The 22794-nt window shown below is 38.3% G+C and overlaps 1 protein-coding gene across 6 annotated transcripts in view; it reads right to left on the reverse strand.

The window, feature by feature from the left end:
* Nucleotides 1-22794, reverse strand: part of CEP83 (centrosomal protein 83) — a 141437-nt gene that overhangs the window by 90723 nt on the left and 27920 nt on the right. For 5 of the 6 annotated variants that reach the window (XM_060025377.2, XM_060025376.2, XM_060025378.2 and 2 more), the window contains exon 1: nt 21955-22403. The exons of the other annotated variant lie outside the window; for it this stretch is intronic. The gene's annotated coding sequence lies outside the window, so the exon portion shown is untranslated. Of the gene's footprint in view, nt 1-21954; nt 22404-22794 lie in introns of those variants that run through there. 6 annotated transcript variants of the gene reach the window in all.

Below are 22794 nucleotides of genomic sequence, written 5' to 3' on the forward strand. Positions count from 1 at the left end.
AAGCATTATCAGCCTGAAGAGGTGGGGCAGAGCCTTGAAGGCAATGTGCAGAAGACGGGAGTTCATCCTGGGGTCTAGGAGAGCCAAGGAAAGGTTTTAAGCTTGTGGTAGATGACGGACAGTACAGGGTAGTTTCAGATTTGTACTTCACAAAAATAACTACTTTATCCAAGGGGCAGAACAGATTTGAGGTGGGGTGGGGAGTAAGAAAAAGAAAAGGAGATCAAAAGTCCAGGAAAGCAATGATGAACGCCTGAACAAAAATAGTGGCAGCAGGTAGTCAACAGGCAATAGTCCTGAAAATGAATTTGGAGGCAGAAGTAACAGGAGTTTGTAGTTAGATATTGACACACCTCTCAAAAAAAGAAAAACAAAAAACAAACAAAAAAACCATCTCTTTCAAAGACACTAATTAAAAAGGAAATCAGGACAGTTTTTTGTTTTGTTTTAAATAAAGTACAATCCAGTTAAAGCAGAAGACAGACTGTTTCAAAGATTACAATTACTTCAAGCACTAATCTTTCGTATGAACAAAGAATCAAGCACAGGGACCTTTGCAAAAGCATCTGAGTAAATGCAAACATCATCACAGTATCTCTAAATACCTACTTTTCTTCTATAGGGATTTCACCAGCAGAGGGGTAAACGCTAAAGCTGGCTCTGTCAGGAACAAAGACATAAAATAAGTATTTTGTTCCTTGAATGTCCACCTGCTGTTACTCCTCCTCATTCTTTCCTTCAAACCATCATCTCTATAGCAACACACTCTTAAGACATTTGTGGGTGGAAGGCATGTGTTTTTGCAAAAACATGAGAACTCAAGAACAGGAGCTACTTAATTTTTTCCTTTAATACAAGAGATATACAATATATCTTAAAGACAACTGCAAAACATGAAACAGAAAAAAAAAACCCAGACTTAAAAACACAGGAAATGTAAAAATTGGTGTTGCACATATTTACATGGAATTTATTTTTATAGGTTACAATGACACCTTGTGGTAAGACTTTTTAAACTATATAAGTTATCTTGGAAAATATTTTATAACAGAGATAATAAAACTGGTTTAGAAAATAGAAAAGACCAAGACCACAGTCTTGAGGCAGTTTGAACATGTACAATAATCCATCTGGAAAATTAAGGACACAGAGGTTCCTCAAAAAATTAAAAACAGAGCTACCATATGATCCAGCAATTCCACTTCTGGGTATTTATCTGAGGAAAACAAAAACACTAACTGGAAAAGACATATGTAACCCTATGTTTACTGCAGCATTATTTATAAGACTCAAGACATGGAAACAACCTAAGTGGCCATTCATGGGTGAATGAATAAAGAAAATGTGGTGTATGTATGTACAATGGAGTATGACTCAGCCATAAAAAAGAAGGAAATCTTGACATTTTCAACAACATGGATGGACCCTGATGGCACTATGCTAAGTGAAATAAGTCAGAGAGAAAAATAACATGATCTCTTATATGTGAAATCTACACACACACACACACACACACACACACACACACACACAAAAACAAGCTCATAGATACAGAGAACAGATTGGTGGTTGAAGTTGGGTGTGGCGGTGAGGGGAGTAATGGGTAAACTGGCTGGGTTTTTTTTTTAAGTTTAATTAAAAGAAACAATTAAGGGCAAAAAAATAAAACTTAAAAAAAATGCCACAATATTAGGGAGGCAAAAGCATCTTACAAAACTATAATTATAAAGTCATATACTATTCCCTTCACTTGAGCTAATAAAATTATTAGTTTAAGTTTTGTTTTGTTTTTAATGATGCAAAAATAAACTACTTTTGTAATCTGGGACAAAAGTGATAATGTTGGCAATACCTTTACATGAGAGTATAGACACATGGCTTATAAACTATGAAAATAACTGTGTCATTATTCCTTTCTTACCAACTGAACATAACAGATAATAACATGAAAAATTTCAATCTTAATCCAATAATTAAGAGAATAATTTAAACTATCTTTCATCAAGAGTTTACTACGTTTACTAAGCTATGCTAAACACTAGTAAACATAAAGAAACCTTATCAAGGCAGTTTGCACATAATCACCCTTAAGAACCTCTTTGAAATATTCTTCTCTTAGCATATACAAACCATGATCACCTCCTATCTCTCTGACCCTTCTTGTTCACCCTTGTATGTTCTTTCTCCCATTCACCATGAGAATCTCTAGTCTGTTGTTCCACCTCTACAAGAAAAGTCAACGGACTTCCCTCGTGGCGCAGCAGTTAAGAATCTGCCTGCCAATGCTGGGGACACGGGTTCGAGCCCTGGTCCGGGAAGATCCCACATGCTGCGGAGCAACTAAGCCTGTGCGTCACAACTGCTGAGCCTGCGCTCTAGAGCCCGCGAGCCACAACTACTGAGCCCATGCGCTGCAACTGCTGAAGTCCGCGTGCCCACAGCCCGTGCTCCGCAACAAGAGAAGCCACCACAATGAGAAGCCTGTGCACTGCAACAAAGAGTAGCCTCCGCTTGCCACAGCTACAGAAAGCCTGCACGCAGCGACAAAGACCCAACGCAGCCAAAAAAATTTAAAGAAAAAGTCAAGTTGCCTCTCTCACAGCTTGATTTATTACATCTTATTGAATGACACCCAAATTTATAACCACGTTCCAACCTCTCTCTCAGCTCAAAACTCTTACTCTACTACATGTCCCATCTATAACGGAAGCTTGGCATAACAAGAATGAAACCCTTTAACTTCAAATTTTCTACCTGCCTCCTTAAAAAAAAAAAAAATCACTACTACCCTCCCCTTATTTCTTAGCACACAACTTATTCCCCCTCTCCTATCAGTAATACATTATTAATCCTGTTGATTCTTCATCTGTCTGTTGATTTTAACCATTCTTTTCCACCACCCTCTAGTGCAAAAATCTCAAATATTTTACATTTGGTTTATTTTAACAGAAGCCTCCTCAACAGTGTCCTGGATTTTGGTCTTTCCTCATCCTTACATAGACTGCAAATTATCCACCAGGACAATCTTGCTCATGAACTGTTTCCATTATTATAACTCCTAATTATAATCCTTCCTATTGTTTACTGAATCAAATCTACACTTCTCAGCCAAACTCAAAGCCCTGCATTAGCCAGCTCCCTATACAAATGCAAACAATTTCATTTTGCTGCCCCACAGGACCCCTTTGCTAGAGCAAATTAAGTTGCTTCTCTCTCATACACATGTTGCTTATTCTTACCTTCACAATATCGTTCATATACTTATGCCAAATTAAAATACCTCCTTAACTTTTCAACTAATCCACAAATCAAGGTCAGAGTCAAACCTAAAACCCTACAGTCTGAACAATCATGAAACTATTTTCAGAGTTGATAGTTAACTCTAAAAGTGAATGTAAACAATAGCTTCTGCCCTTCTTTCTGCTTTCCTTGGGCTTGCCTCAGGATATTTATTCTAAATTCTATCACATGGGTATTTTTCCCTTCTAGTGATTTATAACTATGTAAACTATCTTTCCAAAGAGACTATGAGTTCCTCAAAAGAAAACTACAATCGCCTTCATTTTTGGTTATCTCCATAGCTCCCAATTCCAATAAATCTAGTTAATGACAGAAAAGTGATCCACAAAATTTCTGTGATATGAATCCTACTTTCCCATAGGCTTACAGTGTAATTTAAGAGAAAACTTGGGGAAGAATGTCATCAAGAACAACATTTGCTAATTAATTATGCATGCCTTATGATAGTTATCAATCAAGATATTTCTGCCTCAAAAAACCAAAATTCTAGGGAAGTGTCTAATAATCAAAAGCTTTAAAAATGAACATATCCTTTGACCTAGCAATTCCACACATAGGAAGTACTCTTAAGAAACTAATCAGAAATATGCACAAATATATATGTTCAGGAACCTTCTTCATTTATTGTTTAATAACTGTTTACTGAGTGCATGCAAAGAGCCAGGAAGGAGTGGAAGACAGAATTAGGTCCCTGCCACCATGATGCTTACATCACAGTGCTATTTATAATGGAAAAAGAGGCTATAAAAAAGCATGTTTAATAGCAAAATATACCATATTCATGGATCAAATTACTCAATATTAAGATGTTAGTTTCTCCCAAATTCAACGCAATGCCATTCAAAATTCCAGCCGACTTTTTAAAAATAGAAATTAACAAGCCGGTTATAAAATTTATAGAAAAACACAAAGGACCTGGAATTGCCAAAACTTTGAAAAAGAACAAAGTAGAGAACTTGCACTGACTTCATGACTTATTAAAATGCTACAGAAATCAAAACAGTATGACATTCATATCATGACAGACACATAAACCCATTAAAAAGAGAGGAGAGTTCAGAAACAGACACAAATATACATGGTCAATTAATTTTTGACAAATAGCACAGTCATTTTTATGGAGAAAGGATAGTCTTTTCAACAAATGGTCCTGGGACAACTGCCTGTCCACATGCAAAAACATAAACTTCAAGTCGTACCTCACACCATACACAAAACTGAATCAAAATGTGTATGTAAACACAAACATAATACAATAAAACTCTTAGAAGCAAACACAGAAAATTATTTTGATCCTGAGTTAAATATTTGAGTTAAATATTTCTTAGATACAACACCAAAAGCATAATCCATAAGAGAAAAAATTGAAAAACTGGACTTTAAAATTAAGAACTTCTTTAAAAGACACTGTAATGCAAATGAACAGATAAGCAGGGCTGAAGGAATAATTTATAAATCATATATCGATAAAGGACTTGCATCCAGAATACATAAAAAATTATCAAAACTAAATAACAGGGGGACTTCCCTGGTGGCGTGGTGGTTAAGAATCCGTCTGCCAATGCAGGGGACACGGGTTCGAGCCCTGGTCTGGGAAGATCCCACATGCCACGGAGCAACTAAGCCCGTGTGCCACAACTACTGAGCCTGCACTCTAGAGCCCGCGTGCCATAGCTACTGAAGCCCGCGCACCTAGAGCCCGTGCTCCGCAACAAGGGAAGCCACCGCAATGAGAAGCCTGCGCACTGCAACAAAGAGAAGCCCCCGCTTGCCACAGCTAGAGAAAGCTGGCGCACAGCAACAAAGACCCAACGCAGCCAAAACTAAATAAATAAAGCTAAATAACAAGAAAACACTTCAATTTAGCAAAACAAACAAAACAATGGGCAAAAGATTTGAATAGACACTTCACCAAGGAAGATACATGGTTAAACACGTGAAAAAATGTTAAATATCATTAGTCTTTAGTGAAGCGCAAATTAAAAACACAATGCCATACTACTTACTATACACCTATTAGAATGGCTAAAATTTAAAAGGCTGATCACAGCAAGTTATTAACTAGAATGCAGAGGAACTGGAACTGTCATAAACTACTGATGGAAATGTAAAATAGGAAAATCGTTTGGGGAGACACTTTGTCAGTTACTTAAAAATTAATCATACACTTACCATATAATCCAGCCATTTCATTTACAGGTATTTAACCAAGAGAAATGAAAACAGAGACTTTTACACAAATGTTCATAGCAGCTTTGTGAGACTCAAACATGGTCCAACAGAGGTAAATGGACAAACAAATTGTGATATATCCATACAATGGAACTATTCAGTAATAAAGGGATGCATTAATGTGGGTGAATCTCAAAAATAATTATGCTAAGTGAAAAAAATCTAGACAAAAAGAGTATATGTTACATGATTCCATTTACATAAAATTCCAGGATATGCAAACTAATCACAGTGACAGAAAGCAGATAGGTGGTTGTTTGGGAATAGGAGTGAGTGGCTGGTGGAGGTGGGGGAAGGAGGAAAAGATGACTAATGAGGAAACTTTAGGTCATGACGAATATATTTAATACCTTGATTGTGGTAATAGTTTCACAGGTGTATATGTATAACAAAACAAGTTGTTTACTTTTAAAATGTACAATTTATTTATCAATTTATCAATAGATAAAGCTATTTTTAAAAACAAACAGCATGGGGGCTTCCCTGGTGGTGCAGTGGTTGAGAGTCCACCTGCCGATGCAGGGGACACGGGTTCGTGCCCTGGTCCGGGAAGATCCCACATGCCGCGAGCGGCTGGGCCCGTGAGCCATGGCCGCTGAGCCTGCGTGTCCGGAGCCTGTGCCCCGCAACGGGAGAGGCCACAACAGTGAGAGGCCCACATACCACAAAAAAAAAAAAAACAAAAAAAACAGTATTAACTTTAGAAAAAAGATTTTCCTAAAAGAAAACTCTAGGCCCAGATGATGTCACAGTTAAATTTTTCTTTAAAAAAAAAAAGTTATGAAAGAATATTTAATAACACTGGTAAATGTTTGTTACAGAAGTAGAAAAAGCAATTATAAAATGTTGTATAATCCTTATTTTGTAAAAAGTATATTAAATGACTATATATGCACAGGAAAAGATACAGGATAGGCACTAAAATATTACAATTACCTCTGGATGATATGTTTGATTTTATTAATTGTTCATTTCCTGAACTTTTCTTATTTTACAACAAACATAGGTTATGTTTATAATCAGAGGGAAAATGTCACTGAGGAAAAAGGAGGAACCTCAAAGTCTACTTGAAGACCAAAGGAGGAGGAAAAAAGTATCCCCTTTTCAGATCAGAAAACAGTGACCAAATATAAAAGATTAAGATGAAGTTCCAGCCCCCACTTCAGGAAATAACCCAGAAGTCCTCAAATTCCATTCCCTTCTATGCAAGTTTATGCCATAAATACTCAAAAATATACTAAAAAAAAAAAAAGTGGTTGTTGTCAGCCTCAAATCCATACTCTACAAAATTAACCAAATCTATGGCTCAGCTTATTTCCCTTATCAATATAACTGCCTGTTATCTAAATACAATAGTAGTTTTCAAACAATTTTAGCAATAAGCTTTTTTTAAATTAAATCTTATAGAATCCAATATTTAGAAACACTATATCATTTTATTCATGTATATTAATAAAAATTTAAGGTCATAAGATGTTATTCTAAAGACATATCAGATCTTTTATTCTCTATCAGTTAATATGCTGTTGGTCTCTAGTGTTTTAAAATCCAGCTCATAGCACATCTGAAATACACACACACCCCCAGAGTCTTTTATTGTGGCTTTGGAAGTAGTTGAAAATGTAATTAAACAAAATTCAAATCAAACTTTGACAGAATCCTAAAGTACTTCCCAATCACAGTTTTGCAGAATTGGTCAATAAAGGTTAATCCAAGCTTTTTAATATAGTATACAAAACCCTTCAAAATCTGGGCCCTCTCTACCCTTCCATCCTTATCTCTTACAACTCCCTGATATGTACTTATGCCCCAACATTAAACTGCTTATAGTTCATTGAACACACCACACGTTTTCTCACCCCATGCTGATCTCTCTTCCTAGAACACAATCTCCTAATCTCACCCTTCACTCATCTTCATATTCAATTCAGTCATTACTTCCTTCTGAAAGTCTTTCCTGGATGCTTCCCTTTTTCTTCCCCCCCAATCCATTCTGAGTTAAGTATCCTTGAGAGCTCTTCCATAATGCCACATATTTATCCCTATCAATGTATTTACTTCACCACATTATAATCAGCTATTTGAATACCAATCTCCTTCACTAGGCAAAGACCTCCTTGGGATCAGAGATTATGTCTTAGTCATCTTTATACCCCAAAACCCTACGCAATAGCTGGAACATGACAGGTAGTCAATAAACACTTGTTGAATGAACAGTAAGCAGTTCCTTCCACTGATCAAAAGGATAAGGAAAGCAAGAAACTACTTAGAGCTTGTAATTCCCCAGCCCTAAATGCCATATAATTTGATGCTTGAAGAAAATCAGGAAATTTAACTCAAGTACATTTGGAGCGATCAATAAATGTCTAATGCTGTGCAAAGGATTATGAGTAATATAAAAGAAAGATGGGACTTTATCCTCCTGAGAGAAGAATTCCACACATAAACCAAAAAACAGGCCTCTGATTTCCAGCATGAGAGAAGGAGCAGGTCAACAAATCCTCTCCACAAAACAGCCAAAAATCAACCATATCAGTGCTCTGGAATTCAATCAAAGGCATTCAACAAACTGAGAAGTGTTTATTCACAAAAATAACTGAACTCTGGGTAAGAACATGAGTCTACAGCATTCTTACCTTTTGGGTGCTTAGGAGTTTAACAAGGGTAGGGCAGACTAAAACAGCAGCTTCACCACCACTACTTGAAGGTAATCTGTTGAGCCAGTGCATTGTCAATTAAAGCAGAGATCTCTATGGCAGCTAACAGTGAGGGCCAGTGGCACCTTTAGCCTGAGGTTGCAGGACTCCAAGTAGCAAGCAACAAACTGGCAGACTAGCTGGGAATTTTACAGGAGTTTTGGGAGGTGAGAAAGCCTAAGGGGTTTAATAAATTATTTACCAGCCCACATTAAACAAAGACTGTAAAGACAAAAACAAAGACAGTCAAGACAAAAACAAAGACAGTCTCTTGTGCCCCAGAAACTGGAGCAAGCCCAGGTCACTCACACATCCTTAGCCAACAGAGCACATGCACAGAAGAGATGCAAGAGAGGTTGGTGGAAAGTAAAATCCAGGGCAGACATGAACATGACCTGTGTTTGAATACAATGCCCAGTCCACACAGATCCATCAGCAGTATTAGCCATATTAGTACTAGTGCTGGCCATATTAGTCCAGGCTGTTTGAACACAACCTCTGCCCAATCCTCGGCTGAACACTAAGTTATGCAGAAATAGTAAGCCAGGTTTAAAAATAAAGAAATAAAACAGCAGAGACATCAGGAACCACACAATGTAGGGGGAAAAGACTTCACAAATTTAGACCAGACAAGTTACTAAACAAATGAACAGAAAAAAACATCAACCTCTGAGAGAAAGGTCAAAACACAGAGTTGCTTCAAACTATTATCTAAAATGTCCAGGAGAGAATTCCCTGGTGGTCCAGTGGTTAGGACCCTACACTCTTACTGCCAAGGGCCTGGGTTCAATCCCTGGTCAGGGAACTAAGATCCCACAAGCCATGCAGTGTGGCCAAAAGAAAAAAAAGCCCAGTATTCAAAAAAAATTATAAGCAAAAACAAAAAAACAGTATGACCCATTCCCAAGAAGGAAAACAGCAAATAGAAGCTGTCCCTGGGTATTCCCAAATATTAAATTTGGCAGACAGAAAGTTCAAAGAAACTATAATAAGTATGTTCAAAGAACTAAAGGAAACCATATTTAAAGAATTCAATGAAAGTATAATGACAATGACTCAGGACTGAAAATCTCAAAGAGGAGACAGAAACAGTTTTTTTAAACGGAGATTCTGAAGTTGAAAAGTATAATTATTGAAATAAAAACTTAGGCGGGGTTCAACAGTAGACCTGAGATGACAGAAGGCAGAAGCAATGAACCTGAAGATAGATTAGGAAAAAGTATCCACCCTCAAGAACAGAGGAAAATAAAAGAGATTGAAGAGAAATGAATTGAACTTCAGAGATCTGAAAGACAATACAAAGTGTATCAACATACATGTAATGAGAGTTCCAGAAGAAGAAAAAAGAGACACAAATGCATAAAAGACCTTGAAAAATTAATGGCTGAAAACATCCCAAATTTAAAATATTAATTTATCTATCCAAGAAGCCCAGAAAATCCAACACAGAGATCAACACTAAGACACACCACAGTCAAAAGGCTAACAAAGATAAAGAAAAAATCTTAAAAGGAGCAAGAGAAAAATGACTCATCCGATATAAGAGAATAATAATATGATTAACAGGTGGCATCCCATCAGAAACAATGAGTCCAGGGAGGGAAAAATGGAATTTAAAACAAACAAACAAAAAAGCTTTCAAATAAAAATTCTATATTCAACAAAATGGTTCTTCAAAAATGATGGTGAATTAAAGATATTTCCAGGTAAAGACTGAGAGAACTTGTTGCTGTCAGAAATGCCTGATGTGAAATACTTAAGGAAGATTTTCTGGCTGAAAAAAAAAATCACCAGAAAGTAACAAATCCACTTTTATTTTAAAAGAAATAAAACATGCTGGAAATTGTAATTATATAGGTAAATGCAAAAAAAATAAAAAACTTCTAAAAATATAATTGCTCTCATTTCTTTTAAACAAATAATTAAATTAATTAGCAAATTAGCATTAATTAAAATACTGTGTTGTTGGGTTTTTAATATGCATGCATAAAAAAGGAAGAGGAAGGACTTCCCTGGTGGTCCAGTGGTTAACACTCTGTGCTTCCACTGTAGGGGGTGTGGGTTCGGTCCCTGATTGGGGAAGTTCCACATGCCACAGTGTGGGTCAAAAAAAAAAAAAGGAAGAGATAAAAAGACCTATACTGGAGCAAAGTTTCTATAATTTACCAGAATTAATTTAGTACTATTCTGAAGAAGACTGTAATAGGTTAAAACACATATTATAATCCCTAAAGCAACCACAATGAAAATAACATAATATAGTAAAAGAAATCAACAGAGGAATTAGAATGGCACAATTAAGATAACTGATAGAACACTCTACCCAAAGGCTGCAGAATTCACATTCTTTTCAAACACACATGGAACACACTCCATCATACACTATATGTTGGGCCATAAGTCTCAATAAATTTAAAAAAATAAAATCATTAAAGTAAGTTATCTGATCATGATGGATTTAGAGATCCACAATAGAAAGATATCTGGGAGCACTCCCAAATATTGGTAAATTCAACAACACACGTCTAAGTACCCATGGATCAAAGAAATTACAAGAAAAATTTTCAAAATATATTTTGAATTGAAGTAAAACAAAAAACAGCATATCAAAATGTACAAAATGCAGTTAAAGCAGTGCCTAGAGGGAAATTTACAGCTTTAAACACATATCAGGAAAGAAGAAAGGTTTCATTCAATAGTCTAGGTTTCCACCTTAGAAAACTAGGAGGGAAAAAACAGCACACTAAGCCCAAAGCAAGGAGAAGAAAGAAAAAAAGAAATATCAGAGTGGAAATCAATGAAACAGGGGAAAAAAAAAATCAATGAAATAAAAGGTTGATTCTTTGAAAACATAAGCAAAGTTGACAAACAGCTAGATTCACCAAGAAAGTAACAGAAAAGATATAAATTGCCAAAATAAAGAATGAAAGAGGGAACATCATTACCAACCTTACAGTAATTTAAAGGACTTTTTAAAAATATGAACTTTATATCAACAACAACTTAGACAATTTATATGAACTGGACTAACTCCTGGAAACAAAAATATCAAAACTCAAAAAAAAAATAAAATAAAGAAAATCTGAATAGAAATATAACAAGTGAGGAAACCAAATTCGTGATTTAAAATCTTGCCACAAAGAAAAGCCCAGGTTCCCACAGTTTCACTGATAAATGTCATCAAATAATTAGAGAAGTAATAGCAATCCTTTGGAAACTACTTCAAAAAAATAAAAGGGGAAACACCATGCAACTCCTTCTATGAGGCCAATGTTGCCCTGATACCAAAGCTAGACAGAGGCATCATGAGAAATGAAACCAACAGACTAAAATCCTTCATGAACATAGAAACAGAATTTCTTAACAAAATTTAGGAAAACTAAACTCAGCAATATATAAAAGATTATGTAGCATGAGTAAATGAAACTGATCCTGGGAATATGGGCTTAAGCTCTGAAAGTCAATTAAAGTAATATACCATATTAACAGGATAAAGGATAAAAACCATATGATCATCTCATTGGGTGCAGAGGAAAATCTGACAAAATCCAATACCCATTCATGCCTAAAAACTCTCAACAAATTATGAACAGAAGGAAACTTCCTCAACCTAATAAAGAGAAATCTACAGAAAATGGACAGGTAACATCACACTTAATAGTGAAAATCTGTGTACCTTTCCCCCAAGACCAGGAGCACTCTCAACACTTCTATTCATCTCTCACTGGAGAGTCTAGCCCATAAGATAAGGCAAAAATAAATGACAAAATGTAGTAACATTCAGATTGGAAAGAAAGTAGAAATGATTTATTCACAGACATGATCACCTATGTAGAAACAATATATAAAAGTTGATTGTATTTTTAGGTACTAGCAATGAACAATCTAAAAATCAAACTACAAAAACTCCATTCTCATTAGAATCAAAAACTATCAAATTCTTAGGAATAAATTTAATATAAGTACAAGACATATAGAAAATTTTAAAACAGCATTGAGAGAAATTAAGATCTAAATAATTGGGAGACATTACATGTTCATGAATTGGAAGACCCAATTTTAAGTTACCAATTCTTCCCACGTTGATCTATAGATTCAATGCAAATTCTATCAAATCCCAGCTAATTTTTTGGTAGAAATTGACAAGCTGATCCTAAATTTCATATGTAAATAGAAAGGATCTAGAATCACTTTTGAAAGAGTTAGGGGATTTAGACTACCCATTTTGAAACTTAGTATATAACACTACAGGAATCTAGACAGTGTGGTACTGGAATTAAGTACAGGAGTATACATAGAACATAATTAAGACTAGCAATAAACTCAAGTTATAAGCAACTGATTTTTTACCAAGGTACCAATACAATCCAAGGCGGAAAAGAATAGCCATTTTAACAAATAGTGCTAGGACAAGTTGGCATCCACGTGGCATGAAAATAAAAAAGAACTTAGACCTTATCTTATACCATACATAAAATTTATTTCAATATGGATCCTAAATCTAAATGAAGGAGCTAAAAAAAAAACAAACCGGGCTTCCCTGGTGGCACAGTGGTTGAGAATCTGCCTGCCAATGCAGCGGACACGGGTTCGAGCCCTGGTCTGGGAGGATCCCACATGCCGCGGAGCGACATGAGCCACAATTACTGAGCCTGCACGTATGGAGCCTGTGCTCCGCGACAAGAGAGGCCGCGATATTGAGAGGCCCACACACCGCGATGAAGAGTGGCCCCAGCCTGCCACAACTAGAGACAGCCCTTGCACAGAAACGAAGACCCAACACAGCCATAAATAAATAAATAAATAAATTTTAAAAAAGAAAAGACTAATTTTAATAAAAACAGGAGAAATCTTTGTGACCTTGAGTTAGGCAAAAAGTTCTGAAACACAAAATCAAAAGTATAAGCCATCAAACTAAAAAATGATAAATTAAGCTTCATTGAAAACTTTGCACTTCAAGGACACCATTAAGAATAAAAAAAAAACAAGCCACAAACTGGCAGAAAATCTTTGTAAATCTCTGATAAAAGACCCTTATCAGGAATATATAAAAAACTTCTACAACTCAATAAGAAAAAAAAAAACAGCTAAAAAAATGGGCAAGCGTCTTGAATAGATAGACTTAATAAATGGCTAATAAGCACATGAACAACTCAACATCATTTGTATTTAGGGAAATGTAAATTAAAATCACAAGACTCTACTAGTCACCCAGTGGAAGGGCTATAATCAAAAAGGCAGATGATACCACGTGCTGATGAGACTGTGGAGAAACTGGAATCCTTGTACATTTTTGACTGGAATGTAATTGGTCACTTTCGAAAACAATTTGGCAGTTTCTCAAAAGATTAAAAACTAATTCTGAACTGTTGTTAGAACACTTCTGTAGAGTTTTCCTCCCATCAACTAATTCTCCAACTATCCTCCATACACCAACTTGAGTGTCCTAAATTTTTTTTTTTTTTTAATATTTAGTTTGGCTGCACTGGGTCTTAGCTGCAGCACATGGGATCTTCGTTGCGGCATGTTTCAGTTGTGGCACGCGGACTTCTTAGTTGCGGCATGCATGTGGGATCTAGTTCCCCAATCAGGGATCGAACCCAGGCCCCCTGCACTGGGAGCATGGAGTCTTACCCACTAGACCACCAGGGAAGTCCCCAGTAGTCATTCAATTTAATTCAGTTCTGACACTACCCAGAAGTATTGCAGACCCCACAGTTTAAGGGCTCAGTTTCACAAGGCTGCTCCCATTTCAGACACAAGTCCCGGGTTGCCACCTACACTTCTGACCAACCAGCTATAAGTCAGGGGTTCCACAACCCTCTCCTCAGGTTTTATAATTTGCTAAAACGGCTCACAGAACTCAAAACACTTTACTTACTATCACTGCTTTATTATAAAGGATACAACTCAGGAGCAGCCTAATGTAAGGGTTGCATGGTGCAAGGTATGGGGAAAGAGGCACAGAGCTTCTGCCCTCTGGGAATGCCACTCTTTCAACACCGGTATTCATCAATTCAGAACCTCTTGGAATTGCACTGTTCAAGAGTTTTTATAGTAGTCTCCATTCCCTTTTCCCAGAGGTTAGTGGGTAAGGTTGAAAACTCCAGCCATCTCATTACTTGGTCTTTCTGGTGACCTGTCCCTTCTGAGGTGATCTAGGGATCCCTTCTAAATCACCACATTAGCATAAACTTAGGTGTGATCAAAAGGGGCTCATTATGAATAACAAAAGATATTCCTTATCACTCAACAAATTCCAAGGGGTTTTGGAAGCTCTGTGTCAGCATTCAGGGACAAAGACCAAATATATCCTACAACTTACCATATGACTCAGCAATTCCACTCCAAGGAATCTACCCAAGAGAAATGAAAATATATGTTCACACAAACACTTATGCAAATCTTCATGGCAGCATTATTCATAATAGCCAAAAAGTGGAAACAATCCAAAATGTCCATCAACTGATAAATGGATAAATGTGACATATCTATACAAGAGAATACTATTCAGCAATAAAAAAGAACAAAATACTGATACATGCTACACAGATGAACCTCAAAAATATTAACTGAAAGAAGCCAGATGCAAAAGACTAGTATACATATTTTTTATTCCATTTATATGAAATGTCCAGAAAAGACAAATGGATAGAGACAGAAAGCAGCTAAATGGTTTGCTGGGACTAGGTTGGGAGGTGGATTGACTGCATACATGCTTGGGAGAAACTGGGGAGGTTTAATGAAAATGTTCTGAAACTGTCTTGTGATCATGGCTGTATAACTCTATAAATGTACTAAAGATCACTGAATTGTATGCTCACAATTGGGTAGAAAAGTTATCTCTTCTGAACTTTAGAAAATGTGATGATTGGACTGCTGTAATCAAGCCAAAGTTCAAATAGCCAAGCAAACAGAAAGAATCCAGGTTCTTAATGATGTCACTGAGCCACTGATTTGATAATCCTAGAACCACCTATCTGCAGACTTCTTATACATGAGTCAATAAAACTTCCTTAAGGTTAAAAATAAAAGGATATGAAAGTTCTGAGGGATAGAAGAATATGTTCATTTCATTACAGAAAATTTGGAATTATCATCTGTATAGAAAGGCATCAAGGAAAAGGCAGGAATTCGGGTGGATCTTGAAGGATAAAAGATTATGATGAGGGGTACAGGGGTGGGGAGAAGAGGCAAAAAAGAAAGGTGTTTAGAAGAGTGTAACAGTGGAATGGATAAAAATTAACATTTAACAAGTGCCCACTATAATTGAGTCAGGTATTACAACATGTATCTTTTAATCCATATGACTCATGTGGGGGAAAAAAAAAAAGTATCATTTTACATATGAAGACATTGAGGACCCTAAAATTAAGTAATTTTTCCAAAAAGCCAAGCAGCTAGTAAAGTGGTGGAGCCAAGATTTTAATCTTCAATCTCAGGATTCAGGCTCCAAAACATATACTTCTTCCTCTATGTTATGATGCTAACCAAAGACTTAAGCCATCCCCATTCGCAAGTTCAGATCTTTGTAGAAAGCATCTTTGCAAAGATGGGTTTGCAGTTATAGTGCTACACAATGTTTCTTGACTAGCAACTTTCACTTAATCAGTATACTAAATGTGATATTCATTCCTCCCTTGGCTTCCAAAACTCTACCCTTCTCTGGTTTTCCTTCCTATTCTCTTTCTCCACCTCCTTATTACATGCTGATGTTCACCAGCTCTTGTCTACACCCAGGATTTTAAATACCACTATGGCTGATGACTTCTGACTCTGTCTCTCCAATTCAGAGAAACTCCCCAGTTTTCCTTGATGGATTAACTCCCTCCAGGCCAGGTTGAATACTTCTCTGTACACTCTCAAATTACCCTTACATAATTCTAATGAGGCATTCCTCAGTCATAATGTATCATGTCTGCAGTTCTAAGTCAGATGTCCTCCCTACATGCCCCCAGAACACACCCTTATTTATCTTTATAGCACTTCCCAGGTTATATTACAAATAATGACTTAATCCATTTCTCCTACCAAACACGCTGCTTGAGACTTGGCACTATGTCTTATTCACAATCTAGTACCTAGCATAGTGCAAGACACATAATGGGCACTCAAACATTGACTAAACCAATGAATAGAAGAAATAAAATTTGCTTTAAATTGGAAGGATACAGTTTCTCAAAGAAATCTTCAGGAATTTATTTTTTGAAATGGGAAAATAGGCCAAGAAAGGTTAAGTAACTAACTTAGTCAAGCCATGGTCACCTGAGTCATAATTCTCTTCCCATAAAATCATGGTGCCTATTAATTCATGCTTATTAATCTATGCTCTCTATGAACCTCCAGAAGTAATATAAAAATGTTTTCTAGAGAAGAACCATTTCAAATTCATCCACTCCAGCTCTGGCTGGCTGTATCAGTTGTGTAGAACTCTGATGTTAATTATTACTTAACAGTTTTTCTGTCCAGAATAGACTAATCTTTAATTGAACCAGTCTTTTCACATGTCCTTCACACACCATAATTCAATATATATTTATCATGCATCTCTAGGAGGAAAACATGAAAGTTATAATTTGTCAGTACTCAAAAAATATATACTTAATTATATTATACACAATTTCAGTTTAACAATACCTCAAATGTCTGCCTTAATGCGATTCAGTTGAGAAAGACAGACTGAATGTGAACACTAGAGATACACGCTGCAACTTCATGGGGAAAATCCCTGGAGTCCAATGCTACTGTTGCCAATGGTTGCTATGCTATACTGCACAACAACTCAGAAGCTGAGACAGCCAGCTCACTAAGAAACAACTGAATCGAACCAAGATTTATAAATGTACTCTGAGACTCAACTTTTTTATACCTTTAACTGAAGTAACTGTTTGTCATAAGCATCAGATACAGGATTTACAACAAGACTATAAAAATTACCTAGAATTTATTTAAGGACATATTTGGAGAGTGATAAGCACTTTCCAGAAGAGAATGGTTAGGTTTAGGTTCCTTCTAATTCCATGAATTTTAATCCAAAAGTGATTTGAAGTTACAATATACAGAAAACAAATAACTGGACACTTCATGACTTTAATTTCTTTCTTCCTGGATTATATCTCAAACTTAAAAAAAAAATAGTGCTAGACTACAGTCTATGATCCTTCCATGACCCAGAGAGGCACTCCTGACAGAAAAATATAAAACTTAGAACTGCTAATTTATGAGGGCCAAATAAAAGTACTAATATAATTTCATAAATTAAGTCTTTACTAGGTAAAATGGAAAAGGGCAAAATGGGGAAATAGGAAGAGAGGAATGGAAGGAGACAGGGAGGAGGAAAGAAAGGAAAGAGCGGGGGAAGTATTTTTTTTAAACCCAGATTCTACTAAGGAAGAACCAGGAAACTGACCAAACTCCCAAGCCCACTAGGGAACAGTGCTAGCATTCCTGAGGGAGTCCTTACTGCTGACATGGTCATGGGAAATTCTCAACTATTCACACTTTCTAGTAACAGAAACTTTACCTCTAATTCCAGTGAATCCCGCCTCTTTAATCCCCTTTCTTATGGTTAACAGTTGCCCTTCCTCCCGCAGTTACTCTCAAAAGATTTTCTTTTAGTTGCACTACATTATGGGAGGAAGGAAAAAAGTAGAAATATACATTCCTTATCTCTAATAAACATTCATTCAGCAACTTCTATTTGGAAGAGATTAAAGATACAGCTCACTGAGATCTGATTTCCTGTGCCTAAAAAGCTTATAATCTAGTTAGCAAGATAAGACATACATAGAAATGATAAAACAATACAATATAAAGTATCAAATGGTAGGACTGACAAATACACTCTACAGGATTTCAGAGGTGGAGTTTAGGACATGTTACCCCCAAATCTGCCGCTCTGGTATACTGACGTAGTTAAAGGCACTTGAGAAACAGCAGATACAAGAGGAGCACTCTGACCCTCCTTTTTCTTCCAGAAAGCAGGAGATAAAACTCCCATGTGAAAGGTGCCAGCCCTGTACCAGGAGGACAAAAGACATTCTTATCGCCAGAGATGGGGAATCAAAGCCGAGAAATGTGTACAAACTTGTTAAACTAACCCTTATCTTCCTAGTCATTTCTCTACAATTTACTCCTCCTAGCCCAAAACTCTGTCTTGTCAGTGTTTCACAAACTTGTTCTTTGTCTAAAAGATATAGACTGTCCCCAACTTAGGAGTTTTTCAACTTCACAATAGTGCGAAAGCAATTCACGTTCAGTAGAAACCATACTTCAAATTTTTAATTTTGATCTTTCCCCAGCCTAGCGATATGCAATACAATACTCTCTCATGATTCTGGGTGGCAGCAGGAGCAGCGAGCCGCAGCTCCCAGCAATCAAGAGGGTAAACAACCGATACACTTACAACTGCTCTGGACCCATACAACCATTCTGTTTTCACTTTCAGTACAGTATTCAATAAGTAACATGAGATAATCAACACTTTATTATAAAACAGGCTGTAGGTTAGATGATTTTGCCCAACTGTAGGCTGATATAGGTGCTCTGAGCATGTTTAAGGTAGGCTAGACTAAGCTATGATGTTGAGTAGATTAGGTATATTAAACCCATCAACTTATGATAGGGGAGGTAACCCCACTGTAAGTCGAGGAAGACCTGTAAAAGCTTTCTGCTCTGGTCTTCATTCTGCATGTACATGTAAAAAATTTTTAAAACTTGTATGCTTTTCTCCTGTTAATCTATATCAATTTAATTCTTAGGCCCAGCCACAGACCCTAACAGGGTAGAGAATTTTTCCTCCCCTGCAGAGTTGAACTTTATAGAAAGGGTACAATTCAGATTTTAGGAAAGAAGGAAAGAAATCAGGCAGTGACATGAAGACTGGTAAGGAGAGCAGAAAGCACATAGTAGGTTTAGAGGACGGTGAAGAAACCAGTCTGGTCAGAGTACAGCTTTTCTGTAAAGAACATAAACTTGAAAAGGCAGAGTGTGATGAGATTCTGAAGAGTTCAGATTAAGAAATGTGAACTTCAGTCAGCAGGAAAGAGTACTTCTGGAAAATTTTTACACAGATACATATAAACATTCCCTAAAAGTACACACAGATTAGACAACTTGAGAAAATTACTTGCTGAACCTAATACATTATGTATGACAAAGTTAAAATAAAACTCATTTTCTTTAGGCAGAGAGAGTACCTAGAAAACACACATACACACACAAAATTCTGACCATTCACTAATCTGTTAAGATTTCATTCTTCTAAGCTTCTTGAATTAGAACTTCTCATGACAAAATGCTGACTTCTGATTACTAAGGATTTTATCACACAACGTGCATGAATCATTCTTGATTTTTCTTCTTTGCTTGTCTTTCCCATTCTTGAATATTTCATTACTTCAACATCAGCATGCAGGAAAAAGAGGGAAAGGACTAAAACAGAATCTACGGATTTTTGAAATACAGTCAGGGCATGATGTAAAGAATATAAAACTTCAAGTTCCGATTCCCATTACTAATAGTTTGATTTCAAAGAAGTCATTCAGTCTCACGGTGTCTCAAATGTTCTCACCTACTTTCTTACATACTTGAAAGGTTACTGCATTCAAAATATCACAAAAAAGTGGTCTAAAAACTACCTACCAGGGCTTCCCTGGTGGCGCAGTGGTTGAGAGTCCGCCTGCCGATGCAGGGGACGCGGGTTCGTGCCCCAGTCCGGGAAGGTCCCACGTGCCGCGGGGCGGCTGGGCCCGTGAGCCGTGGCCGCTGAGTCTGCGCGTCCGGAGCCTGTGCTCCACAACGGGAGAGGCCACAGCAGTGAGAGGCTCGCGAACCAAAAAAAAAAAAAAAAAAACTACCAGCATAACTCATTTTATTGTGCTTCACTTTATTGCACTTCAGACACTGCATTTTTTACATATTGTAGGTTTGTTGCAACCCTGCATTGTCAAATGATGGTTAGCACTTTTTAGCAATACAGTATGTTTTAAATTAAGGTATGTACTTTTTTTTTTTTTTTTTTTTGCGGTACGCGGGCCTCTCACTGTTGTGGCCTCTCCCGTTGCGGAGCACAGGCTCCAGACGCGCAGGCTCAGCGGCCATGGCTCACGGGCCCAGCTGCTCCGCGGCACGTGGGATCTTCCCAGACCGGGGCACGTACCCGTGTCCCCTGCTTCGGCAGGCGGACTCTCAACCACTGTGCCACCAGGGAAGCCCCCGTGGTATGTACATTTTTTAGACACAATGCACATTGCACACTTAATAGACTACAGTATAGTGTAAACATAACTTTTATATGCACTGGAAAGCAAAAACAAAAAATTCATGTGACTCGCTTTACTGCAGTCGTCTGGAACCAAACCCACAATATCTCCAAGGTATGCCTTTACTTGCCATATAAATTATATCATTAAGGGTTCAATGAGTAGAGTAAGAGTGAGATTACTGGCTAAACCAAGGTTTAAAAACCACCTGTGAGGGCTTCCCTGGTGGCGCAGTGGTTGAGTCCGCCTGCCGATGCAGGAGACGCGCGTTCGTGCCTCGGTCCGGGAAGATCCCACGTGCCGCGGAGCGGCTGGGCCCGTGAGCCATGGCCGCTGAGCCTGCGCGTCCGGAGCCTGTGCTCCGCAACGGGAGAGGCCACAACAGGGAGAGACCCAAGCAAAAAAAAAAAAAAAAAACCACCTGTGAGCAATAAGTGTTCTCTCAATGCTCTGTGTTACCCTAAATTGGTATCACCCTACTAGTTGATACAATTCCTAAATATAACCACACTTCACCTGGTTAGAAAATACTCAAAGGAAGGGGAACACCTGACATAGTATGTCCCCAAAAACCAAAGGGTAACTCAAATCCATTTTTAACTCTCTGTAGAGTCCTATACGACTCTAAAATGTAAAGCATTCTAATAATCCTAAACAAAATGCGTTTGAAATCACAGCTCAGTACAAAAGGTGAGTATGAACTATAACCACCTACAGGCTAAACTATGAATTCAGAGAACTCTGAATCCGGATAATTGCAGGATAGATACATTTAATTATATTCTAGTTGAATATTAGACTTGTTTACAGAGATGTTGCTTGGTAACAAAAGCTGTGCTTTAACAACCCACTCAGTTTTAGATCTACTCAAGTATTTTATGCTCATAGTCTGAACACATTATGAACTATATACTACTGATATGAGAAACTAAGGACAAGTTTCTTGTTATCCTAGACATCTTGGAGATTTTACTAAAATAGTTTCATCGTTACAACTAATGTGACCAAAGGCTTTTAAAATACTTGACAATAGTTATTTTTAAGAGCTAAGTACCCATTTTTTTGGCCAAAGTTGGACACTAAGGATACATCAAAATGTCCATGAGAGCCCAGCATGCATTCACATATTCTAACGTTATCTTTGTAATGACAGCCAACATCACTGTTAGAATTGTCTTCAGGGTCAACGAAAATGGCAGCTTATTTTTTTTCACAAATGAAACTGGAGGTACCACACGTTTAGCCAGCTTTTAAACTGAGGCTACCCAAGCACCACTGGAGTTCATCAAAAAGCCCCACAGAGTTTCACGTGCATTTAATCGGCTACAGAACATCCTCCCAGCCTACTTTTCTAACACCCGCTCCACCTGCTTTACGGGAAAAATAAAAGAAGAATTCAAGGGCAAGTTGTAAAGAAAAAAGCCATGAGCATTCCAAACCACGGACAAGACAGCGTTACGTACCAGACTCACACTCGGACCTTGCAACGTGCGCACAGAAAACTTAACAGTGACCGGCGTTCCGGCCGCACTCGCCAGGTGGACACCTCCACTGCTCCAACCACGGGCGCCTACGGCACTCTTCCCGCCGGGGCACTGGGGCCACGGGAGACGGTCCCGCACGCGGGGTGCAGGCCCAGCCCGTCACGCCTGGCGAGGTCTCGGCGGCCGCTCGCGGCGCAGGCTGAAAAGCAGGAGCCGCAGGGCCAAGAGCGCCCCTCGGGCTCCCGACCCCTGGAAATGTGGGGTATCCCGAGAGAGCTCCGAAGGCGAAAAAGGCAGCGGCGGCAATGGAGATAAACCCCGCTCCTCCTCGGTGGACTGGCCTTCTCTGGGGTGCGGGGCCGGAGCCGAAGTCCGACTAGGAAACAACCCCGAGCCCGCCGCCCGCCACTCTTCAAACCCCGCAGAGCGGGCTGAGTCCAGAGACCTAAGGGCGCGCGAAGCAGGAAGTCCCGCCCCCACGTCGACGTCACCGACGCCGCGGACGCCAGCCGCGGCCAGAGGCAGTTAAGAGGGAGGCGGCGAGCGAGCCGAGGCTGGGGTAGTGGCCAACCATAGTGGGAACGGCGGGGCCAGGTTGGCGCTCCGAGAAGCCTCTTGGAGCCGCGGAGATCCCTAGAGCCGAAGGGAACGCACAGTCCGGGGCCCGGCACTTGCCTCAGGGAGCCAGAGTGACGCGCGCGGTTGAGCGGGAAGCCGCTCCCCCTCGACTCCTCCCCACGCAACGTCTCGGCGGTTTCTCCCAGTTTCGCGCTTCTCCTGCGCTCCGCTGGCTCTTCCGACACTTTTTCTTCCCTGAGG

The sequence above is a fragment of the Delphinus delphis genome, chromosome 11 (genome assembly GCF_949987515.2).
Source record: "Delphinus delphis chromosome 11, mDelDel1.2, whole genome shotgun sequence".
Taxonomy (NCBI): domain Eukaryota; kingdom Metazoa; phylum Chordata; class Mammalia; order Artiodactyla; family Delphinidae; genus Delphinus; species Delphinus delphis.